The sequence below is a fragment of the Dasypus novemcinctus genome, chromosome 30 (genome assembly GCF_030445035.2).
Source record: "Dasypus novemcinctus isolate mDasNov1 chromosome 30, mDasNov1.1.hap2, whole genome shotgun sequence".
Lineage (NCBI taxonomy): Eukaryota > Metazoa > Chordata > Mammalia > Cingulata > Dasypodidae > Dasypus > Dasypus novemcinctus.
This window is the reverse complement of record NC_080702.1, coordinates 28,145,828-28,154,265: the sequence shown is the minus strand read 5'-3', so window position 1 is coordinate 28,154,265 and position 8,438 is coordinate 28,145,828.

The window sequence follows — 8,438 nt, the reverse complement described above, 5'->3', positions numbered from 1 at the left end:
CAATAATGACCAATCTGAGGAGGAAATAAAGAAAAAAATACCATTTACAATATTAACTAAAAAAATCAAATAGCTAGGAATACATTTAATTAAAGATCTAAAAGACTTATACACAGAAAACTACACAACACTGTTCAAGAAAATCAAAGAAGACTTAAATAAATGGAAGTATATTCCCTGTTCAAGGATAGGAAGACTAAATATCATTAAGATATCTAGCCTACCCAAACTAATCTACAGATTTAATGCAATTGAATAAAAATCAACATAGCATTTTTTAACTGAACTGGAAAAACTATGAAATTTATTTGGAAGGGAAAGAGGCCCCAAATAGCCAAAGACATACTAAAAAAGAAAAATGAAATTGGAGAAATCACATTAGATCCTTGCATGTACAGTCATCTGACATTTGACAAGGCCACCAAACCCATTCAACTGGGAGAGAATGGCCTCTTCAACAAATGGTGCTTGGAGAACTGGATATCCATATACAAAACAATGAGAGAGGAACACCATCTCACACCTTATACAAAAATCAAGATGGATCAAAGATCTAAATATAAGAGCCAAGACCATCAAGACCTTGGAAGACAATGTAGGGAAGCATCTACAAGACCTTGTAATAGGAAATGGCTTCATGAACTGCAAACTCAAAGCACAAGTGTGAAGAATAAAATTGATAAATGGGACCTCCTCAAAATTAAAGCCCTTTGCCTCTCAAAGGGGTTTGTTAAGAAAATGAAAAGATAGCCTACCCAATGGGAAAAGTATTTGGTAACCACATATCTGATAGGAGCTTATTAACCAGCATATATTTAAAAATCCTATATCTTGAAAATAGACAAAGAACCCATTTTAAAAATGGGCAAGAGATATGAATAGACCCTTCTCCAAAGAAAAAATACAAATGACTAAAAGCACGTGAAAAGATGCCCATCATCACTAGCCACTAGGGAAATGCAAATCAAAACTACAATGAGATACTGTCTTACATCCATTAGACTGGTGGTTATTAAAAAACAAAGGACTACAAGTGTTGAAGAGTATGTGGAGGAATGGGAAACCTCATCTACTGCTGGTGGGAATGTAGAAGTATGCAGCCATTGTGAAGGACAGTTTGGTGGTTCCTCAAAAAACTAGCTATAGATTTGCCATATGACCCAGTGATTTCATTCCTGCGTATATACTCAGAACTCAAAACAAGGACACAATCCTATATATGCACACTAATGTTCATAGTGGCATTATTCACTATTGCCAAAAGTTGGAATCAACCCAAATACCCATCAACAGATGAATGGACAAACAAAATGAGGTATATAATACAATGGAATATACTCAGCTGTAAGAAGGAATACAGTACTAACACATGGGATAACAGAGATGAATCTTGAGGACCTTATGTTGAGTGTAGCAAGCCAGGCACTGAAGGGCAAATACTACATGACCACTCTGATATGAAATAAGCAAACCAAGCTGTCTCAGAGAGTTAGAGACTGGATGATAGGCTTACAGGAAGTTGAGGGTAGAGGAAGGTTGTAAGCTGATGCCTACACGGGTGAAATCTGTGATAAAGTGGAGGTAACTAGTTGAAAAATGAAGGTGTAAGATGGGTGCATAGGGATACTATTGAGTGGGACTTTGCAGGCTTCAGGGGGGCTAGGGTTGGGAGGATGGGTCAGATGACCCAAGGAATTGGCGGGGAGGGTTGGGGGTATCAGATAAACATGGGGGATTGTCAGGTATGTGGTTGAAACTATAATGTTGAGAAAACACTTAAGGAAATATAATAAGGAAGGGTTACTTGTTTAAGGTGCTATTGGAGGGGCATCTGGCACAGGGGCAGGCTTCTAGGAAGTGTGTGAGTGCTCATCTTGTCATATTGTGTTATATCATTGGGTGGAGACCCATACAATGAGAGGGAAGTTGTACCCCCATCCTGCGGAGGCCTGATGTTCTCAAACATAGAGAAGTATGTATCTCAAGAGCATGAGTGGATCCTAATGGGGGAGAACAGACTAGAGTGTCAAGCCCTCAGCGTTGTAATTATCTATGTATCTTGTCCTTCGGTGTCACTGTGGACCCTGAGGATAGAGGGAGAGAGGAATAGAATAGATGGAAGGGGGGTAATGGGGGGGGGCAATGGAAGTGTTCTGCATGGGCATGCACTGATGTATAAGGGCCATGTTAAATTTCACCAAAATTTATTAAAATGTACAGGATAAAATATAAACCATAATGTAAATGGCTGACCATGGTTAATAGCTATGTTTCAATATTTCTATATCAGTAATAACAAATGTAACAGCCACATGGAAAAGAACATTAGCAGTAAGGAGGGAAGGGGGGAGGGTGTTGGATATATGGGAGTCCCCTATATTCTCTATGACTTTACTGTGACCTAAAACTTCTTTGAAGACATGGCGAAAAAATAAAAGGTAAGAATCTGAGGAAGAAATGGAAGAAATTGCCATTGCACGTGCAGGAGAATACCTAGTAGAATGATGGAAGATAAAAGTAAAAAATTTTGGGAACCAGATGTGGCTCATCTGATTGGGTTCCTTTCTACCATATGGGAGGTCCTGGGTTCGCTTTCTAGGGCTTCCTTGTGGAGGCAAGCTGGCCCGTGCCCACAGAGAGTTGATGGTCCGTGCCCAAGAAGAACTGGTGCAGCAAGATTACACAACAAATGGAAACAAGCAGGCACAGAAGAATGCACAGTGAATGGACACAGAGCAGGTAGCAAGCAAGCAGCAAGGGGATGAGAATAAATAAATAAAATAAATCTTTTAGAAAAAATTTATATTTTTCATTTTTTAACACCCCGATTTTTTTTACTTTTTAGTTTTCTAAATTATGTATTTCTAATGTTTAAGTCTATCATTACTATTACATTTTCCTATTAATTGAATTTGACAATATATTAGGCTTCATTTTTGAAGAATTTTGGATCACAGAGGGGTTCAACTGTGGAGGGAAGGAGTATTGGTGTGGGGTTTCATTGATAGGGGATGGATGGGAGGAAGTTCTCCTGAGCATGCATGTAGGGTATATAATTATGTTTGAATGTTCATTGGTATGGACATAGTGGGTAGAGATTCACATGACAACTGAGGGAGTGCTGGATCCCCATCCTGGGGAGCTCTGCTGTATTCCCCAGTAAAGCAGCAGTCTCCCAGGTGCGGGGGCAATGAGCAGTGAGGAGGGATGGTCCAATGATGGGCCCTTGATACTGATGATGATGCTTATGAGCCTGTTGTGCTTGAAATTTCAACTTGGCCTGGTGTTGCAGGGTGCCTGAGGGTTGCCTCCTGGGAGCCTCCATGTTGCTGAAATGTGGCCACTCTCTGAGCCAAATTCACCTTAAACAGGTGCATTGCCTTCCCCCCAGTGTGGACCTTGGCTCCCAGGGATGAGCCTCCCTGGCACCAAGGGATTACTGCTAGGCACTGACTGGTGATGCAACTGGAAAAAGACCTTGAATAAAAGGATGAAATGTTAAAGTCAAATGAGTTTATATGGCTTAGAGACTTCAAAATAAGTCAGAGGTCATCAGAGGGGTTGCTCTTACACACACCTCAGCAGGATCTCATAGACAGCCAAAGTAGATACTACCCAAGGTAGTGGTGCTCCTGAGGGCTATGGAGACACCCAGGTCCTATGGTCATGGCAGATGGCTCCAGAGTTTGGTGCCTTGCCAGTGGGCCCTACTTGGGAATTTGTGCTCCTGAGTGTGACGTAGTTGGACTCAGATGTGACTTCTCTACAAATGCTCTTCATTCCCTTTTATTGAACCTGTGATTGGCACTGGGGTTGGTGTATGTCCAGGAATCCTGAATCTCTGGGCTGTCCATGTGCCAGCTGGGCCCTGAGCTTTAGTGGAATTGTAGCACCTACTCTCCAGTTCGTTGGTCTTACCCAGGTCAGCTGACAGGGAGGTGAGGATAGACAACCACCACACCGACTAACTGAGAGAGTCTACAGCTGTGCACAGGAGAGTCCCATCCATCAGCCATGTGGGATCAAAGTCCCCTCTCAATTGAAAGGTAGAGTGAACATCACCATCCCAGGGTCCTCAGAATTGGGGAATAAAGTATGGACTAGAGTGGAATTAGTGATATTCTACTATAGAATTGTTGACTCTAGCAATGGAAGTGTTGTGGAATTTAAGAGAAGTTCAATTATTTTAGTATAGAGAGGCCAGGACTCAGGAATGATTTTGAGAAGGAAAAATGGTTTATTGACGGCCGGCCGGACTCGGGAGCTTTCTGTTTGAATCCCGAGCCCCGAACAAGATTTTCAAACGTCTTTTATACAGAGAGGAAAGGCCAAATGGTCCCTTTGTTTCAGTTCTCAATAGGCTTCAATTAGCATATATCTCTTCCACATCTTAGGTAAGCTTTTAGCAAGGACTCCAGACATTTTAGATAAGCCTTGGTTTTTGCATTTCCCCTAAATACTTAAAGTTTATAGCCCTTGCTTTGTTAAACATTTCCTGGGACTGGAGCCTGCTGGTCCCTAAGAGCAGGACTGCAGCCTCTTACCGTTTCACACCCACAAGTCAAACAACTTAGTTATTTCTGAAGAGACACAAGTCAAACAGCTTAGTTATTTCTGAAGAGACAAAGAGCCTTCCACCCATAGCCCACATCAGAAGAAAGTATATCATTGATGTGGAGACAGTGACCACAGGAGTTGCTGAAGGCAGGAAGAGGGAAAAGAAGGTGTGGTATGGGGGCATTTTCAGGACTTAGAGTTGTCCTGAATGATATTGCAGTGACAGATGCAGGACACTGTGTATCCTGCCATAACCCACCGAATGGACTGGGTGAGAGTGTAAACTACAATGTAAACTATAATTAATGCTGTGTAACAGTGCTCAAAATATATTCATCAAATGTATTGAATGTGCCACACTAAAGAAAGACATTGTTGATGTGGGAAAAGTGGGGGGTGTAGGCATATGGGAATCTCCTATATTTTTCAATGTAACATTTTGTGTAATGTATGTCTTATAAAAATAAACAAAAAATAAATTTTAAAAAAAGGATAAATCACCCAGAGGAATAAATTTGTTTACAAACATAAACTTTCCCTTTTGGAGATTCATAAATACTCTCAAAGTGCCACACTGCAATCTTACTTCATATATATCCAGAAGAACTGGAAGAAGAGACTTGAACAGATATTTGTACACCGTGTTTATAACAGCTTTATCTGCAATAGTCAAAAGTGGAAGCAACCCAAGTGTGTATCAACGAATGAATGGGTAAACAAAACATGGGATATACATATAATATTATTCAACCATAAAAAGGAATTACATTTTCATGCATGCTGCAACATGAATGAACCTCAAAGACATGTTGGATGAAATAAGACAGACACAAGAAGACAAATACTGTATAATCTCATTTATATGAAATACCTGGAAGAAGCAAATTTTATAGAGACAAATAGTAGATTAAAGGTTTCCAGGGGCCAGGGGGTAAGGAGGGGAAAAGGGAACCGTGCATCAGTGATCCTCCCCTACCACTGCTCTGACCCTTCTGTGATCCAAAAATGGAGCCAACAAAATAACCAAATGAAAATAATAAGAAAGTGAAATAATTTTAAAACTAATCAATAAAATACAATTTTTTTAAATTTTGAAATAATAAAAAACAGTTAAACTCATTTATAGGTTCTCTCACCCAGGACAGCTAACAAAGAGATAATGATGGACAACGTCCATCCCAACTGTGGGAAGCTGCCTCTGGCACTAGTATTGTATCGGCCATCTTGTTACCAAACGCCATTTTAGATACTAACCCAGTTAGGTTTCTATTCCCCCGTCCTCACTGAAGTAAGTTAAGTTTCTATTTCTCTTTACGCCACTCCCCCGGGCTCCGATTGGGCACTCCCTAAAGCACCCGAAAGTTTTTCCGCGGACATTGCCAAACAACCATCTGCGCATGCGTGTGGCGTGAAAACCGAAAATCTAGTTACTTAATCATTTACCAACACATGCGCTGTCGTCAGTATGTACTACCTTCTTCCTTCCTAGTTATAAATACCCCTACCCTACCCCTAATAAACAAGACTTGATCAGAATCCTGTCTTGTCTCCATTCTTTCTCATCCCCTGCCCCTACCCCCACTTCTTCCCACAAGTCCCTGAACTTGCCACCGCCAGTTTCGGACAAGTGGTGCCCAACAAACAAAAAGTGTCTGCAACTGCAAGCAAGATAGTTCAAACCACCTGCCCCATGGGATCTAAGTCCCCTTCAATTAAAGCAGAGTGGCATCACCATCACAGAATCCTCAAGATTAAGGAATGAACAATAGACTAAAGTAGATGTTATTCAACATAATGTCTACAAAGTAGACATTATTATTCTAGCAATGGAAGAACTCTTATCATTGATGTAAAGGCAGTGGCCACCAGAAGTTCTGAGGGATGGGAGAGTGAAGAATAGGTGTAATATGCAGGCATTTTTGGGACATGGATTTGTTCTGCATGACATGACAGTGATGGATACAGGTCATTGTATATTTTGTCATAACTTGCAAAATTGTGCAGGACAGAGTGTAAGCTATAATGTTAACTACTGACCATAGTTAGCAACAATGCTTCATTATGCATTCATCAATTGTAACTAATGTACCACACTAATGAAGGATGTTGTTTATATGGAAAAGTGTGGGAGGAGGAGAGAGTGGGGCATATGGGAATCCCTTATTTTTTTAATGTAGTATTTATGTAATCTAAAGCTTCTTTAAAATAAAAAAAAATTTTAAAAAACATATGAAACTCTCAAAAGAAGCAGAAAAAGCATTTACCAAAAATCCAACTTCCATTCTTCAGCTTTAAAAAAAAAAAAACTCTGAAAATTAGGAATAGAAGAGAAATCTTCATCTTGACAATAGATGTTTATGAAAAACCTACATCTAACTTCATATTTAATATTGAAAGATTAGAAGCTTTCCACCTATGTGTAGAAACAAAACAGGAATATTTGCTCTCACCACTTCTATTCAACATATTACTGCAAGTTTAGCCAATTTAATAAATCAAGAAAAAACACACCTTAGAGAGAAACGAGTAAGTCTGTCATTATTCACAGATGCCACGATTGTTTATGTAAAAAGAAATCCTGTGTAATAAAAAAAAAAAGCTACCACAACTATTGAGTTTAGCAAGGTTGGAAAACAAGATTTAAGAATATAATTTACTGATTTCAAACTTATTATAAAGCTATAATAAAAGTCTGTCACTGATACAAATATAGAGAAAAGATCAAAGAAACAGACTAAACCAGAAATAGATACACAACATGTATCATAATTAATATTTTCAAACCTGACAAAACTATTTAATGAGAAAAAGGACACTCTTTCAACAAATGAGGCTGAAACAATTGCACAGTCATTTGCAAAAGACAAAAGCTGTGAAGTTTATGAAACATTTTTCTAGGTAACTCAGGGGTCAAATGAGAAATCAGAAGATAACTTAGAACAAGTAATAAAAAACGAAACACACCAGAATTGGTAGAGTGCATCTAAAGTGGTGCTGAGAGGGAAATTTATAACTTAAAATGTTTGTATAGTAAAGGAAACTTTAGGATCAACAATTTAAATTTCAACATAAGAATATAGTAAAGGAGAGGAAATTAAATCCAAAATAAAAAAGGAAATAATAAAAAGCAGAAATCAAAGAGGTAGAAGAGGGAAAATGTGGGGAAAATTGTAAAGAAAATGATTGATGCCATGAAAACGTTATTAAAATTGACAAACAGCACAATTTATAAAGAAAAGGAGAAAAAAGATTTTAATATTAGAAATGATGGAGGAGATATTACATAAACAACTGGAATTTTAAAAGAAAGAAATATGAACAACTTTATACTAATAAATTATAAAATTTTGATGAAAAGGGCAAATTCTTTAAAATATATACTTTACCTGAAACTAGTTCAAGAAAGGAAATGAAATAATGAAAATAAATTAAAAATTAAAGATGTGCTCTATTTCCTTTAAATATTAAATTTATAATAAATGTTCTTCCACAAAAAAGCTCTAAGTCCAGATGAGTTCACTAAACTCTTTGATAAATTAAGCTAGAAATATTCTTCAGATCAAGAAGGAACAATTGCAAACCCATTTTCTGAGGCCCCATATGCTGTTGCTGAAACCAGGTGAAGGCACTGCATGGAAAGAAAAGTACTGACCAATAATGCCTCTTTATGGGAACCAGATGTGGCTCAGGTGACTGAGCTCCTGTCTATCACATGGGAGGTCCCCTGGTTCAGTTTCCGGCGCCTCCTAAAGTGACAGCACACAGCAAGTGCAAACAATGAGGGGGTGGGGAGAAATAAATAATCTTCAAAAAATAATGCCTCATTACACAGCAATGTTTTTTAACATTTGGAAATTTAATCCAGTAATATATAAAATGGA